The sequence below is a fragment of the Symphalangus syndactylus genome, chromosome 1 (genome assembly GCF_028878055.3).
Source record: "Symphalangus syndactylus isolate Jambi chromosome 1, NHGRI_mSymSyn1-v2.1_pri, whole genome shotgun sequence".
NCBI classification, from domain to species: domain Eukaryota; kingdom Metazoa; phylum Chordata; class Mammalia; order Primates; family Hylobatidae; genus Symphalangus; species Symphalangus syndactylus.
In genome coordinates this window covers 109,646,003-109,670,449 of record NC_072423.2, presented here as the reverse complement: position 1 = coordinate 109,670,449, position 24,447 = coordinate 109,646,003, and the positions used below count along the sequence as shown (strand labels likewise).

General features: G+C 39.7%; 1 protein-coding gene across 7 annotated transcripts in view; it reads left to right on the top strand.

The window, feature by feature from the left end:
- DOCK3 (dedicator of cytokinesis 3) overlaps positions 1–24,447 on the top strand; it is a 677,098-nt gene that overhangs the window by 573,421 nt on the left and 79,230 nt on the right. The window lies entirely within an intron of this gene.

The window sequence follows — 24,447 nt, the reverse complement described above, 5'->3', positions numbered from 1 at the left end:
ACTTTACAGCTGAGTGTTGGCCTCCAGAAGCTGAAAGCCAGCAGTGTCCTCACACAGCTGGACCCTGGTAACACTGCCAAGTTTTCCTTGACTATTAGTGGCCCTGTGATGATGTGCCTCTATTAGAGGCATTCTGTCCCACGCTGGTTGTCGGAAAACCAGGACTCCTTCCTTTCTTAGTAACTTGGCAGTTACCCTTATTATTTTGTACCTGCAAATTAGGATTTGCTGTTTTAATACCTTTAATAATAATAATGGTGTCAATTTTTTTCATTTAAATATATTTGTGGAAGATACCTTTAGAGAGGAAGGGTGTGCACTGCTCATTTGCTGCCAAACTCTGGGTCTGGAGCACTGAGGGGCTTATTTTTATCACAGATTGCTATACATACTTTAAAAAGCCAAAGCGTACTACCAAAGTTCATAATATAAAACACCTGTAGTCCTAGCTACTCTTGAGGCTAAAGTGAGAGGATCGATTGAGCCCAGAAATAATTTTTTTAAAAAATACAATGGTTTCCTGGCTCAGCCTGACTCATGTCCAGTTCCTACTCCACAAAGGCAGCCACTTTCAATTCTTTTGCTATTGTTCAGGAAGCTTCTACTACTATTTTTAGCTATTGTTATTATCTATTTTCCTCTTTCTATGGAAAATGAAAATGATTCTCCAGAATCATTCCTCTCTCACACACACATCCTTCCTCCCATTCTCCCAATGTAGTTTTCATATATTTTTGTTTGCATTGATTATATTGTTTATCTTTTCTTTATTACAGCTAAATAAGTACTGTGGTGAGCCAAGACTGTCCTGGGATTGTATTTCTTTTCTTGTAGAACAGTGATGTCCGGTCTTTTGGCTTCCCTAGGCCACATTGGAAGAAGAATTATCTTGGGCCACACATTAAATACACTAACACTAACGATAGCTGATAAGCTAAAATATATATATATCATAATATTTTAAGGAAGTTTGCAAATCTGTCTTGGGCTGCATTCAAAGCCATCCTGGGCTGCATATGGCCCATGGGCCGTGGGTTAGACAAGCTTGTTGTCGAACTTATTGTTTTTATAAAAATTAATTGCGTCTTTTTTTATTTGCTTATGCTTTGTTTTGTTTTGGTCATCAAATCTGGTGAGGATTTCCCACTCTTGCTATCCTCTTTCTAATATATCTCTTCTTCCAGCTTGCCTTATGGTCAAATCTATGAGATGTCAGGTCAATTTTTTTTCCTAGAGATTTGCTCCCCCACTGCTTTTATTTATTTCAGTCACTATCTTTTGTGTTGGAGACTCTCCTCCTGCAGACTTTCCTGTAGAGACTGCTGGATGATAGTGTGTATCTAAAAGTGAAGTCCTTTAGTGCTGATTACAAACTCTATGTATAGGCAGGGCTTTCTCTAGCAGGCTTCCCTGTAGATGGCCAAAGAGAGCTGCCCTTTTGGTCAGAGCATTCCCTAATTCCTGTGTCTGGAGGACTTGGACTTGTTCATTCCCCAGAGAGGAGTCTTCCACTTCTCCTGTGTTGGGCACAGGAGTTCGATGTCGCAAAAGATCTACACTGAGACAAAGGATTCCTCAGCAAGGCTAGTTTACCTTCTGCAGAAAGGGTGCACTCGCTAGCAGTCCAGCCACAAGAGCATACACAAACAAAGGAGACAGGGTCATTTATAACCTGACGCATCCACCCTACTGCTGTGTCTGGTTTCCATTGGCTGGAATGGGACCTCACATTCTATACCCGACCCAATTGGCTAGCAACTTAGAACTTCCCAAAAGAGGCAAAGGCAGAGGAGAACAAAGGAAGAGAGGAAGTAACTTGTGAAATGCTGAGAGAGGCAAAAACACTTCCAAATAAGGGAGAGAAATAGGCTATGACCTAATTAAGCTATAATTATACCATAAAATTCATACTTTTAGAGTGTACAATTTAATGCTTCTGATTATATCCATCTTAAAAAAACTCATCACAAATAGTGACATCAAGTTAGTAATTTAAGACTTCCAACCAGGTGCAGTGGCTCTCACCTGTAATCCCGACACTTTGGGAGGCCGAGGCAGGCGGAGGCAAATCACCTGAGGTCAGGAGTTTGAGACCAGCCTGACCTGACCAACATAGAGAAACCCTGTCTCTACTAAAAATACAAAATTATACTGGTGTGGTGGTGCACGCCTGTAATCCCAGCTACTCAGAAGGCTGAGGCAGGAGAACCGCCTGAACCTGGGAGGTGGAGGTTGTGGTGAGCCAAGATTGCGCCATTGCACTCCAGCCTGGGCAACAAGAGCGAAACTCTGTCTCAAAAAAAAAAAAAAAAAAGGAAAAGAAAAACTTCCCACAAAGAAAAGCCCAGGACCAGATGCCTTAATTGGTGAATTCTAACAAATTTTTAAATAAGAATTAATATCGATCCTTTGCAAACTATCCCAAAAAGTAGAAGAGGACAGAACATTTACCTACTCATTTTATGAGGTCAGTAATAAATATTGTGATAAGAAACCTGGACAAAGACATCACAAGAAAAGCAAACTACAAACCAATACCCCTTATGAATATAAACACAAAAATGTCCAGCAAAATACCAGCAAACTGAATCCACCAACATAGTAAAAGAATTATATAACATGATCAAGTAGGATTTATCCCAGAAATGCAAGGTTGGCTTAACATGTGAAAATTGTCAAGGAATGACGTGAGCCACACAGAAAAATAGGAAGCTCCTGACTTTCCCTCTACCCACAGACACCAAATAAACATCTATTCATGAATCACTTCCCTCTGAGAGAAGGAGATCCATTGAAAGACTCTTACCCACCAGGAAACTGAGGAAACATCCACATTGAATGGGTAGGAAAAGCTGAGGGGCACACTCAGGCATAAACCCCACCCCTGACACTGCACCATAAAATCAGGAAAGGAATCCTTAACATTTACCTGCTCACTGTGGAGAAGAGGGTTTGGACCTCACATATACCACCCTAATTCTAAGATTTGCCGTGGTTTGGCTCCGGAGGAGAGGAAGTTTGACACATGTAAGTATCTCTAGATCACAGGGAAAAAGCAATTTTATATGGACACACAAGGACTTCCAGGGCTTTATCCTCTAGAAGCAGTGCAGAGAAAGGGCTCCAAAAATGCAGCTCCATGTGTCTCTCAGGAACAGACAAACTCTTTCAGTGGACATGTGGCAGTCTGGCTTCTTACTGACTTAGACTGGGGAGTTAAAGGAGCAGACAAGTAGTAGCTTGCTGCTAGCCTGAGCAGCAGATTGGCACTTCCTGAGCCTCCTCCCCTAGCTCACCCTAGTGATAATTTCAGACAAACTCCTCTCCTGGAAGGAGTTTGTCCACACATTGAGCATCCCAGCTTTTATAGCTTCTACCCAAGGGACTGCATCCTAAACCTCCCTGTTCTGGGAATAAAGGGGACTGGCATGCGTGTGTCCGTAGACTACATGAAAAGGTCGTGGTTTCGTATGGGCATGCAAGCACTTCTGGGGCTTTATCCTCCTGAAACAGTGCAGAGAAGGGGCTTAAAAACATAGTTCCTCTGTTTCTCCCTGGAAGGAGTGTATGACTGCTTGGTGGTCTGGCTTCTAACTCACTTACATTCATGAGTTAAAGGGACAGGCAAGTATTGGCCCACCAGCAGCCTGAGAAGCAGATTGGTACTTCGCAGGCCTTCTCCCCTAGCTCATCCCAGGAACAATTGCAGGCCTATTAATCCCTCCTGGAAAGAATTGTCCACATATTGAGTACTCCAACTTTTACAGCTTCTACCCAAAGGACTGCATCCTAAACCTCCTAGCATTGGGAGCAAGGGAAGCTGCATATATATGAGTCTGTCTAGACCTCAGGAAAAAAAATGCAGTTTTATATGAGCACATAAATACTTCCAGGGTCTTCATCTGCCAGGATCAGTGCAGAAAAGTGGCTTTAAAAACTCACCTCCCTGTTTCTCCCTGGAAGGGGTTTATGCCATGCATCAAGTACCCCAACTTTTACAGTTACCTCCCAAAGGACTCCATCCTAAACCTCTTAGTTCTAGGAGCAGAAAGAACTAGGCATTTATTAATCTCCCTAGATCACAGAACGAAGAGATGGTTTTAAATGAGCACACAAACACTTCCAGGAGCTAATACCCCTTTGGAGTAGTGCAGAAAAGGGGCAGGAACATGCAGCTCCGATTTTTCTCTTTAGAAGGGTCTCATGGCACATAATTCCAGTGGCTGCTTTATGGCTTGGCTTATTTTGAACTTGTTTCAGGGAGCTAATGGAGCAAACAAACAATAACCATTTAGCAGCCTGAGCCAGAGCTCAGTACTTCATGAGCCTTTCCTTTGGCTCACCACAGTGATAAGTCCAAGTGTACCTATTCTTCCTGGAAGGCATTGGCCACACATTAAGTGCCACAACTTCTATAGCTCCCACCCAAGAGACTATCTCCTTAATAACCTAACCCTGGGAAAATGGGGCTTTGTTTCCTGAGTGGCCCTAGATCACAGAAAGCCAAGAGGTAGACATACAACGTTTGCAACAGATCCTCTTCCCCAGCTTAGTGCAGCAACAGTGGGATATAAATGCCCATGTTCAGCTTTACCATGAAGATGCAATGAACTGGAGCATGCATCCAACACTTTAATATTTGTAGCTACACAACAAGAGTCTGGCTCCTAAGTTACCAGTTTCAGAGTATGGAGAGGACATGGCACATCCTAAGCTCCAGGAGGCCACCCAAAACAGAGACAGCAGTCTGCACAAACACAAAGATTTGAGAGGCACCTTAGAATCTCTGGATCCATGGATTGGTGAGATCCTTCTACACAAGGCCAATCTGACAAGATTGGGAGAAATAATTGTCTTATCTCATATGCAGAAATGAACCACAGAGCATCAAGGAAAATAAACAGCAGTATATTTCAAACAAAAGAATAAGATAAATCTCCAGAAACCAGCCCAAGTGCAGTGTAGATATGTGAACATCCAACAGGGAATTCAAAATAATGTTCATAAAGATGCTCACTGAGGTCAGGAGAGCAATGAAAGAATAAACTGAGAATTTCAACAAAGAAACAGAAAATATACATAAGTACCAAACAAATCATAGAGCTGAAGAATACTCTAAACTGAAAATTTCAATAAAAGGATTCAGCAGCAGACTAGATCAAGCAGAAGAAAGGATTAGTGAAATCAAAAACAGGTCACTGAAAATTATATAATCTGAGGAACAAAAAGAAATTTTAAAAAGAGGGTAAGGCCGGGTGTGGTGCCTCACACCTGTAATCCCAGCGCTTTGGGAGGCCAAGGCGGGCAGATCATGAGGTCGGGAGTTTGAGACCAATCTGGCCAACATAGCGAAACCCCGTTTCTACTAAAAATAAAAAAAATAGCTGGGTGTGGTGGCGGGCGCCTGTAATCCCAGCTACTTGGGAGGCTGAGGCAGGAGAATCGCTTGAACCCAGGAGGCAGAGGTTGCAGTGAGCCAAGATCATGCCATTGCACTCCAGCCCAGGCAGCAGTGCAAGACTCCATCTCAAATAAAAAAAGAGTTTAGTTTGGAAGTTCTAGCCAAAGCAATCAGGCAAGAGAAAGAAAACACATCCAAATAGGAAGAGAGGAAGTCAAACTATCTCTGTTTACAGATGTTATAATTCTTTACCTAGGAAACCCCATAACTTCTGCCCAAAAGTTCCTAGATCTGATAAACAACTTCAGCAAAGTTTCAGGATACAAAAATCGATGTAAAAAATCAGTAGCATTTTTATACACCAACAACATTCAAGCTGAGCCAAATCAAGAATGTAATTCCATTCACAATAGCCACAGAAAGAATAAAGTATCTAGGAATAAAACTAACCAGAGAGGTAAAAGATCTCTACAAGGAGAATTACAAAACTGCTAAAATAAATCAGAGATTACACAAACAAATGGAAAAACATTCCATCTTCATGGCTAGGAAGAATGAAGAATCAATATTGTTAAAATGACCATACAACTCAAAGCAATTTACACATTCATTGCTATTCCTATTAAGTTACCAATGACATTTCTCACAGAATTTAAAAAAAAAAAAACTTTTTTAAATTGATATGGAATAAAAAAAGCCTGAATAGCCAAAGCAGTCCTAAGCAAAAAGAACAAAGCTGGAGGCATGACATTACCTGACTTCAAACTATACTACAAGGCTACAGTAACCAAAACAGCATGGTACAGATACAAAAAACAGACACATAGACCAAAGGAACCGAATACAGAGCCCAGAAATAAAGCTGCATACCTACAACAATCTCATTTACAACAAAGTTGACAAAAAGAAGCAATGGGGAAAAGACTTCCTATTCAACAAATGGTGCTGGGATAACTGGTTAGCCATATGCAGATTGAAACTGGACCCCTTCATCACACCATATACAAAAATTAACTCAAGATGAATTAAAGACTTAAATGTGAAACCTAAAATTATAAAAACTCTGGAAGATTTTCAAATAACTTAAAAAAGAACTACTTGGACATAGGCCCTGACAAAGATTTCATGACAAAGATACCAAAAGCAATTTGCAACAAAAGCAAAAATTGATGAATGTGATCTAATTAAAGAGCTTCTGCACAGAAAAACTCTCAACAGAATAACCAGGCAAGCCACAGAATGGGAGAAAATATTTGCAAACTATGCATCTGACAAAGGTCTGATAACTAGAATCTGTAAGGAACTTAAATTCACAAGCAAAAAAACAACTCTGTTAAAAAGTGGGCAAAAGACATGAACAGACACTTTTCAAAAGAGGACATACAGCAAACAAGCACATGAAAAACATCACTAATCACTGGAGAAATACAAATGAAAACCACAGCAAGATACTATCTGAGACCACTCAGAATAGCTGTTATTAAAAAGTCAAAAAAAAATTGGGAAGCTGAGGCAGCAAGATCATTTGAGCCCAGGAATTCAAGACCAGCCTGGGCAACATAGCAAGACCCCATCTTGACAAAAAAAAATTAAAATTACCCAGACATGATGACATGTGCCTGTGGTCCAAGCTATCTGGGAGGCTGAGGTAAGAAGATCGCTTGGGCCCAGGAAATCAAGGCTGCAGCGAGCTGATTGTACCACATTTCTCCCACCTGGGTGACAGGACAAGACCCTGTCTCAAAATAGTAAAAATTAAAATTAAAAAATTAAAAGTCAAAAAATAACAAATGCTGGTGAGGTTGCAGAGAAGAGGGAACACTTATACACTGCTGGTGGGAATGTAAATTAGTCCAGCCATTATGGAAAGCAGTTTTGTGATTTCTCAATTTAAAAAAGAACTACCATTCAACCCAGCAATCCCATTACTGGATATATACCCAAAGGAAAATAAATAATTCTACCATAAAGACACATGCACATGTATGTGTTCATCACAGAACCATTCACAATAGCAAAGACATGGAATCAACCTAAATGCCCATCAGTGGTAGACTAGATAAAGAAAGTGTGGTACATATACACGTTGGAATACTACACAGCCATTTTAAAAGAATGAGATCATGTCCTTTGCAGCAACATGGATGGAGCTGGAGGCCATTGTCCTAAGTGAACTAACACAGAAAACCAAATGCCACATGTTCTCACTTGTAAGAGGAAGCTAAACATTGAGTACTCATGGACATAAGAAGAGAACAACAGGCAGGCTCAGTGGCTCATGCCTGTAATCCCAGCACTTTGGGAGGCTGATGCAGGGGGATCATTTGTGGTCAGGAGTTTGAGACCAGCCTAGTCAACATGGTGAAACCCCGTCTCTACTAAAAATACAAAAATGAGTCAGGCATGGCAGCACATGCCTGTAATCCCAAGTACTCAGGAGGCTGAGGCAGGAGAATCACTTGAACCTAGGAGGCAGAGGTTGCAGTGAGCCAAGATCATAGCACTGCCCTCCAGCCTAGGTGACAAAGTGAGACTCCGTCTCAAAAAAAAAAAAAAAAATTAAGAGAACAACAGACATCAGGGCCTATCTAAGAGTGGAGGGTGGGAGGAGGGTGAGGATCAAAAAACTACCTATCAGGTACTATGCTTATTGCTGGGGCAATATAATAATCTGGACACCAAACCTCTATGATGCTCAATTTACCTATATAACACACCTGCACATGTACCCCGGAACCTAAAATAAAAGAAAGAAAAAAGTTAACATAAAGGCTTTTAAATACCTTTTACTCAGGGTAACAAGTGACAAAAACTCACTTAGAATGAGGGAGTAAATGACTAATGGCCTAGTTTTCCTGAAAATGAGTTTGAAAGAAAAGGAGCAGAGGAAATGGTCCAGAAGAAAGAAACTGAGAGCATGAAAGGCTGACTTCCTTGATAGCAGTATGCCTCTCTAACTGCAGGTAAAGGCTACTCATAAGCCAACAGATTTTATTTTTTATTTCCTAAGCTGAAACAGCCTAGCCCAGGAGAGGTGTGTGTGTGTGTGTGTGTGTGTGTATGCGCACATGTGTGTGTATTTAAAGTAAATGGGTGGAGGAAGTAAAGAGACAGAGGAAAGGGAGTAGCCTGGGGGAAGAGAGATGAGAGACTTGAGTATAAATGACTTAAGACAGGAGTGACAAAAGAGAGAAACAGCTCTAGGTTATTTAAAAAAAGAATGTATATACCATATAATTCTACACAACCATAAAAAAGAATGAGATTATGTTTTTTGCAGCAACATGGATGGAGCTAGAGGCCATTATCCTAAGCAAACTAATGCAGGAACAGAAGACCAAATGCTGCATGTTCTCACTTATAAGTGGGAGCTATACATGGACACAAAGAAGGGAACCACAGACACTAGGGCCTATTTGAAGGTGGAGGGTAGGAGGAGGGGAATTACAGAGTTTCTTTATGCAATCAAAGTTGTTATCAGCCTAAAATGCTATTAGTATAAGATGTTTTATGTAAGCCACTTGAGTTACTACTAAGCAAAAGCCTGTAATTAATATACAAAAGATAAAAGAATCAAAGCATACCACTAGACAGCCATCCAGCCACAAAGGAAGAAAGCAATACAGGAAGAAAAGAACAAAGGATCCACAAACAACCAGAAAACAATTAAAACAGCACTAGTAAATAAGTCCTTGCCTATCGGTAATTACTTTGAATGTAAATAAATTAAATTCTCCAATCAAAAGATGTAGAGTTCCTGAATGGATTTTTTTTTTAAAGACCCAACTATATGCTGCCTATAGTAGCCTCACTTCACCTTAAAGGACACTCATACACTGAAAGTGAAGGGATGAAAAAAGAAACTACCATCAGAGTGAACAGGCAACCTACAGAATGGGAGAACATTTTTGCAATCTACTCATCTGACAAAGGGCTAATATCCAGAATCTACAAAGAACTCAAACAAATTTACAAGAACAAAACAACCCCATCAAAAAGTGGGTGAAGGATATGAACAGACACTTCTCAAAAGCAGACATTTATGCAGCCAACAGACACATGAAAAAATGCTCATCGTCACTGGCCATCAGAGAAATGCAAATCAAAACCACAATGAGATATCATCTCACACAAGTTAGAATGGCAATCATTAAAAGGTCAGGAAACAACAGGTGCTGGAGAGGATGTGGAGAAATAGGAACACTTTTACACTGTTGGTGGGACTGTAAACTAGCTCAACCATTGTGGAAGACAGTGTGGCAATTCCTCAGGGATCTAGAACTAGAAATACCATTTGACCCAGCCATCCCATTACTGGGTATATACCCAAAGGATTATAAATCATGCTGCTATAAAGGTACATGCATGTGTATGTTTATTGTGGCACTACTCACAATAGCAAAGACTTGGAACCAACCCAAATGTCCAACAATGATAGACTGGATTAAGAAAATGTGGCACATATACAACATGGAATACTATGCTGCCATAAAAAATGATGAGTTCATGTCCTTTGTAGGTACATGGATGAAGCTGGAAACCATCATTCTCAGCAAACTGTCACAAGGACAAAAATCCAAACACCACATGTTCTCACTCATAGGTAGGAATTGAACAATGAGAACACTTGGACACAGGAAGGGGAACATCACACACTGGGGCCTATTGTGAGGTGGGGGGAGAGGGGAGGGATAGCATTAGGAGATATACCTAATGTAAATGACAAGTTAATGGGTGCAGCACACCAACATGGCACATGTATACATATGTAACAAACCTGCATGTTGTGCACATGTACCCTAGAACTTAAAGTATAATAAATATATATATATATAAAACATTTCATGCAAATGGAAACAAAAAGAGCAGGGGTAGCTATACTGTTTCAGACAAAGTTGACTTTAGGTCAAAAATTATAAAAAGAGACAGTGGGCTGGGCACGGTGGCTCATGCCTGTAATCCCAGCACTGTGGGAGGCCAAGGTAGGTGGATCACAAGGTCAGGAGTTCAAGACCAGCCTGGCCAAGATGTGAAACCCTGTCTCTACTAAAAATACAAAAATTAGCCAGGCGTGGTGGCAGGCACCTGTAATCCCAGGTACTTGGGAGGCTGAGGCAGAGAATTGCTTGAACCCAGGAGGTGGAGGTTGCAGTGAGCCAAGATCATGACACTGCACTCCAGCCTGGGCAACAAGAGTGAAACTCTATCTCAGAAATAAAAATAAAAATAACAAAAATAATAAATATCTAGAGATAAAAATGGAAACATATCAAATCTTACAGAATGCAGCAAAAGCAGCTCTGGGAGGGAAGTTTATAGCAATAAATGCCTACATCAAATAAGAAGCAAGATCTCAAATAAACAACCCAATGTCACATCTCAAGGAACTAGTAAAATAAGAAAAAACTAACCCTAAAGTTAACAGAAGGAAAGAAATAAGAAAGATCAGAGTAGAAGTAAATGAAATGGACACTAAAAAAAGAAAAAGAAAAGAAAAATCAACTAAACAACTTTATTTTCTGAAAAGCACAACAAAATTGACACTTTTAGCTAGACTAGAAGAAGAGAGAAGAGTCAAGTCAGAAATGAAAGAGAAGACGTTACAACTGACAACAGAAATATAAAGGATCATAAGAGACTGCTACAAATAATTATATGCCAACAGATTGGACAACCTAGGAGAAAATGATAAATTCCTAGAAACATATATCTACTAAGACTTAATCATGAAGAGATTGGAAATCTGAACAGACTAATAACTAGTAAAAGAGCTTGAATCAGTAATTAAGAGTCTCCCGTCAAAGAAAAGCCCAGGACTAGATGGCTTCACAGTTGAATTCTGCCAAACATTTACAGACAAACTAATAATAATCCTTCCCAAACTTTTCTTAAAAATTGAAGAGGAGGGGATATTTCCAAACTCATTTCATGGGGCTAGCATTACCCTGATACTAAAGCCAGACAAAGACACTACAAGAAAAGGAAGCTATATAGGTCAGTAACATGGATTAATATAGATGCAAAAGTCCTCGACAAAAGACTAGCAAACTATATTCAACAGTACATTAAAAGGATTATTCACCATGTTCAAGTGGGATTTATCACTGGAATACAAGGTTGGTTCATCATACTCAAATCAATAAATGTGATTCACCATATTAACAGAATGAAGGAGAAAAAATGATCATCTCGATAAATGCAGGCAAAGCATATAAAACATTCTTCATTTCTTGATTTTAAAATTCCCAACAAATTACATATAGAAAGAATGGTCTTCACACAATAAATATATATGATAAGCCCATCATTAACTTCACACTCAACAGTGAAAAACTGAAAGCATTTTTTTTTAAGATCAGGAACAAGACAAGGATGCCCACTCTGACTACTTCTGTTCAACACAATACTAAATACTTCTGTAATAAATACTTCTGTCCTAGCCAGAGCAGTTAGGCAAGAGAAAGAAAGAAAAGGCATCCAAATAGGAAATGATGGAGTAGAATTATCTCTGTTTGCCAATGATATGGTCATATATATAGAAAATTTCAAAGACTCTACAAAAAAACCTGTTAGAACTGAAAAACAGATTCAGTAAAGTTGCAGGAGACAACACCTAATTAGTTGTGTTTCTATACAATAACAACAAACTGTCTAAAAAAGAAATTATGAAAACAAGCCAGGTGTGGTGGCTCACACTTGTAATACCAGCATTTTGGGAGGCTGAGATGGGAGGATCACTTGAGCCCAGGAGTTTGAGACCAGCCTGGGCAACATAGTGAGACCTCCTCTCTACAAAAATAAAGAAGTTACAAAAACCATCCCATTTACAATAGTATTTTTAAAAAACAAAATACTTAGGAGTTAAAATTTTTTTTTCTTGAGACAGGGCCTCCCTCTGTCTCCCAGACTGGAGTGCAGTGGCACAATCTTGGCTTAGTGCAACCCCCACCTCCCAGGTTCTAGAGATTCTCCCACCTCAGCCTCCTGAGTAGCTGGGTTTACAGGTGCATGCCACCACGCCCAGCTAATTTTTTTGTATTTTTTGACAGAGATGGGGTTTTACCATGTTGGCCAGGTTTCAGGGGTACATTTAACCAAGGAAATTAAAGATCTACATGTATGCTGAAAACTATAAAATATTGATTAAGGAAATTAAAGATTATGCAAATAAATGGACAGATATCTCATGTTTATGGATTGGAAGGATTAATATTGTTAAGATGTTTATACTCCCTAAAGCAATCTACAGATTCGATGCAATCTCCATCAAAATTCCAATGTCATTCCTCACAGAAATAGAAAAAAAAATCCTAAAATGTGTATGGAATCAAAAAAGACCCCAAATAGCCAACACAACGTTGACCAAAAAGAACAAAGCTGGAGGCATCACCCTACCATATTTCAAAGCATATTACAAAACTATAGTGATCAAAACACCATGGTATTGGCATAAAAACAGACACATTGATCAATAGAATAGGATAGTGAGCCCAGAAATAAACCCACACATCTACCATTAATTGATTTTTGACAAAGATGCCAAGAACACACAATGAAAAAAGGAGAGTCTTATTAATAAGTGTTGTTAGGAAAATTGGATAAACCACATATAGAAGAATGAAAGTAGACCTTTATCTCACCCCCCTATACAAGAATCAACTGAAAATGGATTGAAGACCTGAAATGATAAAGCTACTAGAAGAAAACATAGGGGAAAACCTGTGACGTTGATGTAGGCAGGGATTTCTTGGATATGATCCCTAAAGCACTAGCAATGAAAATAAAAATAGAAAATGGGATTGCATCAAACTAAAAAGCTTCTTCGCAGTGAAGAAAACAATAGAATGAAGAGAACACCTACAGATTGGGAGAAAATATTTGCAAATTACATGTCAGATAAGGGACTAATATCCAAAATATACAAGGAACCTCAAGCTACTCAATAACAAGACTACAAATAACCCTATTTTTAAAATGGGCAAAGGACTTGAGTAGACATTTCTTAAAAGAAGACATCAGATATATGAAAAAATGCTCAACATTTCTAGTCATCAGTAAACACAAAATAAAACCACAGTGAGATATCATGTCACATTTGTTAGATAAGCTATAATCAAAAAGATGAAAGATAACTTGGTGAGGATATGGAGAAAAGGGAACTCTTGTACACTATTAGTGATATTGTAAATACAGCCATTTTGGAAAACAGTATGAAGTTTTCTCAAACTAAAAATAGAATTACCATATAATCCAACAATTCCACTTCTGGGTATATACCCAAAGGAATTAAAATCAGTATGTCAAAGAGATATGTACACTCCCATGTTCATTGCACTGTTATTCACAATAGCAGAGACATGGAAAAAACCTAAGTGTCTGTCAGCAGATGAATAGATTTTTAGCATGTGGTATATATACACAGGCAATACTATTCAGCCTTAAAAGAAGTAGGAAAATTTGTCATTTCCAGCAACATGGATGAACCTGGAGGACATTATGTTAAGTGAAGTAAGCCAGGCACAGACAAATATCATATGATCTCACTTATGTGTAGAATCTAAAAAAATTGAACTCGAGGCTGGGCGCGGTAGCTCACGCCTGTAATCCCAGCACTTTGGGAGGCCAAGGCAGGTGGATCACGAGGTCAAGAGATAGAGACCATCCTGGCTAACATGGTGAAACCCAGCCTCTACTAAAAATACAAAAAATTAGCCAGGCGTGGTGGCGGGCGCCTGTAGTCCCAGCTACTCAGGAGGCTGAGGCAGGAAGATGGCGTGAACCTGGGAGGCAGAGCTTGCAGTGAGCCGAGATCGCGCCACTGCACTCCAGCCTGGGCGACAGAGAGAGACTCTATCTCAAAGAAAAAAAAAAAAAAAATTGAACTCGAAAAGTAGATAGTAGAATGATGGTTACTAGAGGCTGGGGGTGGGGGCAATAGACAGAAAGGGGAGACGTTGGTCGGTGCAAAGTTTCAGTTCAGGTGTTCTGTTACATAGCATGGTGACAGTAGTTAATAATGGAGTGTATATTTCAAAATAGCTAAGACAGTATTTTCAGTGTTCTCACCACAAAAAAATGATAAATATCTGAGGTGATGGATATGCTAATTAGCCCGATTTGTTCATTCCACAATGTATACATGTATTGACACATCAGATTGTGTTTAATAATTATATATAATTGTTGTCAATTAAAATAAAAATTTTTAAAAAGAAAATCAGTGTAATACACCCTTAAATGGTATAAAGGACAAAACCACATGATCATCTCAGTGAATGTTGTCCTAGTCCATTTTGTGTTTCTATAAAGGAATACCTGAGGCTGATTATTTTATAAAGAAAAAGGGTTTATTTGGCTTACAATTCTAATGTCTGAAAAAGTTTAAGATTGGGTCTCTGGCAAAGGCCTCAGGCTGCTTCCACTCATGGCAGAAGGTGAAGGAGAGCCAGTGTGTGCAGAGACATCATGGTGAGAGAAAGCAAGAAAGAGGGGGAAGGTGCCAGGCTGTCTTTAACAACCAGCTGTCATGGGAACTAATAGAGTGAGAGCTCACTTTTCCCCAAGGAAAGGCATTTATCTATTCTTCATGGATCCACCCCTATGGCGCAAGCACCTCCCATTATGTTCTACCTCCAACATTGGGGATGAGATTTCAACATGAGGTTTTGAGGGGACATCTCCAAACCATAGCAAATGTAGAAAAAGCATTAAAAAAAATCCGCCAACAATTTTGATATTTGTTTTGTAATAAAATCACTGAACAAACTAAAAATAGAAGCAAACTTCTTCAACCTTATAAAGGGCATCTATGAAAAACACACACCTAACATCATACTTCGTAACAAAAGATTAATTTCTTTCCCCTAAGATCAGGAACAAGGGCAAGATGTGTGCTCTAGCCATTTTCGTTTATTATACTGGAGAGTCTAGCTGGGGCAATAAGGCATTGAGGGGTGGGGGTAACTCTTCAGATTAGAAAGGAAGAAGTGAAACTATCTCTATTCACAGATGACCTGATTCTTTTTTTTTTAGGAGGTGAGGTCTCATTCTGTCATCCCGGCTGGAGTACAGTGGCATGATCATAGCTCACTGCAGCTTCAAACTCCTGGGCTCAAGTGATCCTTCTGCCTCAGCCTCCCAAGTAGCTGGAACTACAGGCACTCACAACTATGCCTGACTAACTTTTTAAATTTTTTTTAAGAGATGGAGTCTCACTATGTTGCTCAAGCTAACTTGATTTTATATACAGAAAATTCTAAGGCATCCACAAGAAAATTATCAAAAGTTACAAACAAGTTCAAGATTTCAGGACATAAGATCAATATCCAAAAATCTATAGTTCTATACACCAGCAATAAATGATTCAAAAAATGAAATTAAGAAAAAATCCCAGTTACAATATCATCAGAATGAACAAAAAAGAACTTCCAGCTGCATTTTTGCAGAGATTGACAGTCTGAGCCTTCAATTCGTGTCAAAATATTGGGGACTCAGCCAAAACAACCTGGAAAAAACAAAATTGAAAGATTCACAGTTCCCATTTTCAAAACTTACTACAAAGTAACAGTAATCAAGATTTGTACTGACATAAAGATACATACATAGATCAACAAAACTGAAGAGTCCAAAAATAAACTCTTATTTAAATTCGTTTTTTTTTTTTTTTTTTTTTTGAGACGGAGTCTTGCTCTGTCACCCAGGCTGGAGTGCAGTGGCGCGATCTTGGCTCACTGCAAGCTTCACCTCCTGGGTTCACCCCATTCTCCTGCCTCAGCCTCCCGAGTAGCTGGGACTACAGATGCCCGCCACCATGCCCGGCTATTTTTTTGAATTTTTAGTAGAGATGGGGTTTCACTGTGTTAGCCAGGATGGTCTCAATCTCCTGACCTCGTGATCTGCCCGCCTCGGCCTCCCAAAGTAAATTGATTTTTTATAATAGTGCCAAGATAATTCAGTAAGGAAAGAAGTGTCTTTTCAACAAATGGTTCTAGGACAACTTAATATCCACATGTAGGGCCAGGTGCAGTGGCTCACACCTGTAATCCCATCACTTTGGGAGTCCGAGGCAGGCAGATCACCTGAGGTCAGGAGTTTGAGACCACCCTGGCCAACATGGGGAAACACGTCTTTACCAAAAATTTAAAAATTAGCCAGGCATGGTGGCGGGCACCTGTAATCCCAGCTACTCAGGAATGGATTTCAGACCTAAATGTAAAAGCTAAAACTATGAAACTCTTGGAAGAAAACATAGTAGTATATCTTGTTGCGTTAAGCAGTGGTTTCATAGATATAATACCAAAGTGCAAACAACAAAAGAAAAAAATAGGTAAGTTAGACTTCATCAAAGTTAAAAATTTTTGTGCTTCAAAGGCTACCATCAAGATAACCCCAGAATGGGAGAAAATATTTGCAAATCATACATCTAGTAAACACCTTGTGATCTAGAATATATTCAAAAAGACACCTACTACTCAAAGATAGAAAACTCAATTTAAAAATGGGCAAAGGATTTGAATAGACATTTCCCCAGAGAGGACAGACACATAGCCAATATGCACAAGAAAAGATACTCCACATTATTACTCATTAAGGAAATGTAAATTAAATCTACAAGATAGCACTTCACACTGAGAGTAGATATAACAGGCCAGGCATGGTAGCTCATATCTGTAATCCTAGCACTTTGGGAGGTCAAGTCAGGAGGCATTAAGTCAGGAGTTGGAGACAAACCTGGGCAATAGAGCAAGACCCTGTCTTTACAAATAATAATAATAATAGTAATATTTTTTTTTTTAGTTGAGTGTAGTGGTGCATGCCTATAGTCCCAGTTTAGTCCCAGCTGAATTTGTTGAGATTTTCTTTACTTAAGAGACTGAGGCAGGAGGATCCCTTGAGTTCAGGAGCCGATACTACAGTGAACTGTGATTGTACCACTGCACTCCGGCCTGGGCAACAGAGTGAGACCCCATCTCAAAAACAAAAAAAGAGAGTAGATATAATGAAGAAGACAAATATTGGTATTAATTCTTTAAACATTTCATAGATTTTAGTAGTGAAACCATCTTGTCCTAGAATTTTCTTGTGAAAACCTTTTTAATTATTGGATCTTTCACTTGTGAATAGGTATACTCAGATTTTCTATTTCTTCATGAATGAACTTTGGTAGCTGTAACTTCCTAAGAATTTGTCAATTTCATCTAGGTTATATAATTTGTTGGCATGCATTTGTTCATACTAGAACCATGTAATCCTTTCTGATTTTATAACATTGGTAGTGATGTCACTTCTTTTGTTCCTAATTTGACTAATTTGAGTTCTCTTTTTCTTTCTTGGTCAATGCAGCGAAAAGTTTGTCCATCTTGTTGATCTTTTCAAAGAACCAATTTTTTAAATTTAAATTTTGATTTTAAGTTCTAGGGCATACGTGCAGGATGTGCATGTTTGTTACATAGGTAAATGTGTGCCATGGTGGTTTCCTGCACCTATCAACTCATTACCTAGGTATTAAGCCCAGCATGCATTAGCTGTTTTTCCTAATGCTCTCCCTCCCCCCACCTCACTCCCCAACAAGCCCCAGTCTATGTTGTTTTCCTCCCTGTGTCCATGTGATCTCATTGTTCAGCTCCCACTTATAAGTGAGAGCATACAGTATTTGGTTTTCTGTTCCTGTGTTAGTTTGCTGAGGGTAATGGCTTCCAGCTCCATCCATGTCCCTGCAAAGGACATGATTTCATTCCTTTTTATGGCTGCATAGTATTCCATGGTGTATATGTAACCCATTTTCTTTATCCAGTGTATTGTTGATGGGCATTTATGTTGATTCCATGTCTTTGCTATTGTGAACAGTGCTGCAGTGAACATACAAGTGCATGTATCTTTGTAATAGAATGATTTATAATCCTTTGGGTATGTACCCAGTAATAGGATTGCTGGGCCAAATGGTATTTCTGCTTCTAGGTCTTTGAGGAATTGCCACAGTGTCTTCCACAATGGTTGAACTAATTTACATTCCCACCAACAGTGTAAAAGTATTCCTGTTTCACCACAGCCTCACCAGCATCTGTTGTTTCTTGACTTTTTTAATAATTGTCGTTCTGACTGGCGTGAGATGCTGTATCATTGTGGTTTTCATTTGCATTTCTCTAATGATCAGTGATGTTCAACTTTTTTTTCATATGTTTATGGGCTGCATAAGTATCTTCTTCTGAGAAGTGTCTGTTCATCTCTTTTGCCCCCTTTTTAATGGGGCTTTTTTTTCTTGTAAGTTTGTTTAAGTTATTTGTAGATTCTGGATATTAGACCTTTGTCAGATGGATAGATTGCAGAAATTTTCTCCCATTCTATAGATTGTCTGTTTACTCTGATATTAGTTTCTTTTGCTGTGCAGAAGCTCTTTAGTTTAATTAGATCCCATTTGTCAATTTTTGCTTTTGATGAAATTGCTTTTGATGTTTTTATCATCTTTGCTGGTGCCTATGTCCTGAATGGTATTGCCTAGATTTTCTTCTAGGGTTTTTATAGTTTTGGGTTTGACATTTAAGTCTTTGATCCATCTTCAATTAATTTTTATATAAAGTGTAAGGAAGGTGTCCAGCTTCAATTTTCTGCATATGGCTAGCCAGTTTACCCAGCACTATTTATTAAATAGGGAATCCTTTCCCTGTTGCTTTTGTCAAGTTTGTTGAAGATCAGATGGTTGTAGATATACAGTCTTATTTCTGAGATCTCTATTCTGTTCCATTGGTCTATGTGTCTGTTTTGGTACCACTACCATGTTGTTTTGGTTACTGTAGCCTTGTAGTATAGTTTGAAGTCAGGTAGTGTGATGCCTACAGTTTTGTTCTTTTTGCTTAGGATTGTCTTGGCTATACGGGCTCTTTTTTGGTTCCATATGACTTTTAAAGTAGTTTTTTCTAATTCTGTGAAGAATGTCAATGGTAGTTTAATGGGAATAGCATTGAATCTATAAATTACTTTGGGCAGTATGGCCATTTTCACAATATTGATTCTTCCTATCCATGAGCATGGAATGTTTTTCCATTTGTTTGTGTCATCTCTGATTTCCTTGAGCAGTGGTTTGTAGTTCTTCTTGAAGAAGTCCTTCACTTCCCTTGTTAGCTGTATTCCTAGGTATTTTATTCTCTTTGTAGCAGTTGTGAATGGGAGTTCATTCATGATTTGGCTCTCTCCTTGGGTATATATGAATGCTTGTGATTTTTGCACATTGATTTTGTATCCTGAGACTTTGCTGAAGTTGTTTATCAGCTTAATGAGCTTTTAGACTGAGACAGTGGGGTTTTCTAGATATAGAATCATGTCATCTGAAAACAGAGACAGTTTGACTTCTTCCCTTCCTGTTTGAATACGCTTTATTTGTTTCTCTTGCCTGATTGCCCTGGCCAGAACTTCCAGTACTATGTTGAATAGGAGTGGTGAGAGAGGGCATCCTTGTCTTGTGCCGGTTTTCAAGGGGAATGCTTCCAGCTTTTGCCCATTCAGTATGATATTGGCTGTGGGTTTGTCATAAATGCCACTTATTATTTTGCAATGTGTTCCATCAATACCAAGTTTATTGAGAGTTTTTATCATGAAAGGATGTTGAATTTTATCAAAGTTCTTTTCTGCATCTATTGAGATAATCATATTGTTTTTATCTTTTGCTCTGTTTATGTGCTGAATTACCTTTATTGATTTGTGTATGTTGAACCAGCCTTGCATCCCGGGGATGAAGCCAACCTGATCAATGGTGGATAAGCTATTTGATGTGCTGGTGGATTTGGTTTGCCAGTATTTTATTGAGGACTTTTGCACCAATGTTCATCAGGGATATTGGCCTGAAGTTTTCTTTTTCTTATTGTATCTCTACCAGGTTTTAGTATCAGGATGATGCTGGCCTCATAAAATGAGTTAGGGAGAAGTCCATCCTTTTGAATTGCTTGGAATAATTTCAGAAGAAATGGTACCAGCTCCTCTTTGTACCTCTGGTAGAATTCAGCTATGAATCCATCTGGTCCTGGGCTTTTTTGGTTAGCAGGCTGTTTATTACTGCCTCAGTTTCAGAGCTTGTTATTGATCTGTTCAGGGATTCAACTTCTTCCTGGTTTAGTCTTGGGAGGCTGTACGTGTCCAGGAATTTATCCATTTCTTCTAGATTTTCTAATTTACATGCCTAAAGGTGTTAATAGTATTTTCTGATGGTTGTTTGTATTTCTGCAGGATCAGTGGTGATATCCCCTTTATCATTTTTATTGTGTCTATTTGATTCTTCTCTCTTTTCCTCTTTATTAATCTAGCTAGCAGTCCATTTATGTTATTAATTTTTTCAAAAAACCAGCTCCTGGATTCATTGATTTTTTTTTTGAAGGCTTTTTCATGTCTCTGTCTCCTTTAGTTCTGCTCTCATCTTGGATATTTCCTGTCTTCTGCTAGCTTTTGGGTTTGTTTGCTCTTGGTTCTCTAGTTCTTTTAGTTGTGATATTAGAAAGATTTATTTGAGATCTTTCTAGCTTTTTGATGTGGGCATTTAGTGCTATACATTTCCCTCTTAACACATTTTAGCTGCATCCCAGAGATTCTGGTACATTATCTCTTTGTTCCCATTGATTTCAAATAACTTCTTGATTTTGGTTTTAAATAACTTCTTGATTTCTGCCTTACTTTCATTATTTACCCAGGAGTCACTCAGGAGCAGGTTGTTCAATTTCAATGTAGTTGTGTGGTTTTGAGTGAGTTTCTTAATCTTGAGTTCTGATTAATAGCACTGTGTTCTGAGATCTTGTTTGTTATTATTTCATTTCTTTTGCATTCACTGAGGAGTGTTTTACTTCTAATTATGTGATCGATTTTAGAATAAGTGCCATGTGGTGCCAAGAAGCATGTATATTCTGTTGTTTTTGGGTGGAGAGTTCTGTAGATACCTATCAGGTCCACTTGATCCAGAGCTGAGTTCAAATCCTGAATATCCTTATTAACTTTCTGTCTCAGTGATCTGTCTAATATTGACAGTGGAGTGTTAAAGTCTCCCACTATTATTGTGTATGGGAGTCTAAGTCTCTTTATAGGTCTTTAACAACTTGTTTTATCAATCTGGGTGCTTCTGTATTGGATGCATATATATTTAGGATAGCCCTTCTTGTTGCATTGATCCCTTTACCATTGTGTAATGCCCTTTATCTTTTTTTTATCTTTGTTGGTTTAAAGTCTGTTTTGTCAGAAACTAGGATTGCAACCCCCTGCTTTTTTCTGCTTTCCATTTGCTCGGTAAATTTTCCTCCATCCCTTTATTTTGAGCCTACGTGTGTCTTTGTACATGAGATGGGTCTCTCGAATACAGCACACCAGTAGGTCTTGACTCTTTATACAGTTTGCCATTCTGTATCTTTTAATTGGGGCATTTAGCCTATTTACATTTATGGTTAATATTGTTATATATGAATTTGATACTGTTATCATGATGCTAGCTGATCATTTTGCAGACTTGTTGATGTAGTTGCTTCATAGTGTCATTGGCCTTTGTACTTTTTTTTTTGCAGTGACTGGTAATGGTTTTCCTTTCCATATTTAGTGCTTCCTTCAGGAGTTTTTGCAAGGCAGGCCTGGTGGTGACAAATTCCCTCCTCATTTGGTTGTCTGAAAAGGATTTTATTTCTCTTTCACTTATGAAGCTTAGTTTGGCCAGATACGAAACTCTGGGCTGGAAATTCTTTTCTTTAAGAATGTTGAATATTGGCCCCCAATCTCTTCTGGCTTATAGGGTTTCTGCTGAAAGGTCTGCTGTTAGTCTGATGGGCTTCCCTTTGTAGGTGACCTGGCCTTTCTCTCTGGCTGCCCTTAACATTTTTTCCTGCATTTCAACCTTGGAGAATCTGATGATTATGTGTCTTAGGGTTGATCTTCTTGTGGAGTATCCTACTGGGGTTCTCTGGATTTCCTGAATTTGAATGTTGGCCTGTCTTGTTAGGTTGGGGAAGTTCTCCTGGGTGATATCCTGAAGTATGTTTTTCAACTTGGTTCTTTTTTCCTTGTCTCTTTCAGGTACCCCCATCAGTCGTAGGTTCAGTCTTTTTACATATTCTCATAGCTTTTGTTTGTTCCTTTTCATTTTTTTTTCTCTAATCTTGTCTGCCTTATTTCAGCAAGATAGTCTTCAAGCTCTGAAATTCTTTTCTCTGCTTGGTCTGTTCGGTTATTGATACTTGTGTTTACACTGTAAAGTTCTCATGTTGTATTTTCAGCTCCGTGAGGTAATTTATGTTCCTCTCTAAACTGGCTCTTCTAGTTAACAGCTCCTGTAATGTTTTATCATGGTTCTTAGCTTCTTTGCATTAAGTTAGAACATGCTCCTTTAGCTCAGCGAAGTTTGTTATTACGCACCTTCTGAAGCCTACTTCTGTCGATTCATTCATCTCAGCCTCTGCCCAGTACTTTGTCCTTGCTGGAGAGGTATTGCAATCATTTGGAGGAGAAGAGACTCTCTGCCTCTTTGAGTTTTCAGTGCTTTTTCACTGATTCTTTCTCATTTTCATGAGTTTGTCTAGCTTCAATCTTTGAGGCTGCTGACCTTTGGATGGGGTTTTTGTGGGGACTTTTTTGTTGATGCTGTTGTTGTTGCTTTCTGTTTGTTTTTCTTTCAACAATTAGGCCCCTTTTTGTAGGGCTTCTCTGGTTTGCTGAGGGTTCACTCCAGACCCTATTCACCTAGGTCCCTCCCACACCCGGAGGTGTCACCTGAGGAGGCTGCAGAACAGCAAAGATAGCTGCCTGCTTCTTCCTCTGAGATCTCTGTCCCTGAGAGGCACTGACCTGATGCCAGTGGGAATGCTCCTATATAAGATGTCTGGCAACCCGTATTGGAGGGTCTGACCCAGTCAGGGGGCACGGGATCTGGGACCCACTTAATGAAGCACTCTGGCTGCCCCTTGGCAGAGGGGGTGTGCTGTGCTGGGGGGAATCCCACTTGTCGGGGCTGCCTGGATTCCTCAGAGCTAGCAGGGGGAAAGACTAAGTCTGCTGATCCACGGAGACCATAGCCACCCCTCAGTCCCAGGGAGATCAAAGTTCTGTCCCTAAACCCCTGGCTGGAGTTGCTGAAATTCCTGCAGGGAGGCCCCACCCAGTGAAGAAGAATGGGTCAGGGTCCGACCTAAAGTGGCAGTCTGGCCACAGTCTGCCACAGCCAGTGTGGCAGTTTGGATCCAAACCGTCCAGTTTCCCCAGCACCAGCAGGGGAAAAACTGTAAACTGGAGCTACAGTAATGGCTGCTGCCCCTCCCTCAGCGAGCTAATCATCTTAGGCAGCAGGCAGCCATAGTGATGCCTGCTGCCCCTCTCCTGGGGAGCTCATTTGTCTTAGGCAGCGGCCAGCTATAGTGATGATGACCTCCCCTCCCCCTCAGGAGCTCAGTTGTCTCAGACAGCAGGCAGCTGCAGTGATGGCTGCCACCCCTCACTTAGGGGGAACTCAGTTGTCTTAGCTTCCAGCTGAGTGGCCGCTGAGAATCTACACAGCTGTGTGCTTGGGATCCAAGGCCCTGGTGGCGTGGGCTCACAAGTGGGATCTCCTGATCTATGGGTTGCACAAATCTGTGGAAAAAGCATGGTTTCCCAGTCTGGGTAGCACAATCCCTCACTGCCTCCCTCGGCTGAGGGTGGGGGGCCCCCTTACCCCATGTGGCTCCCAGGTGAGCCATCGCACCACCCTGCTTTTCCTCACTCTCCATGGGTCACGCCAACCACCTAGTCATTCCCAGTGAGAGAACCTAGATACTGTGGTTGCCACTGCAGGGTTCACTCACCATTTTGGTTCTTTTCTGTGGGACCCTCCAACTGCAGCTGTTTCTAGCTGGCCATCCTCACCCCTCTGATTTTACTTCTTTTAAATTTATCGGGACTTTCTTTATGGCCTAACATATGATCTATCCTAGAGAAGGGAATGCACATATTTTTCCTTCTATGTGCATTTGAGGAAAACGTGTGTATTTTGTTGTTAGATGGAGTGTTCTATAGACATCTGTTAGAGCTAGATAGTTTATAATATTGCTCAAGTT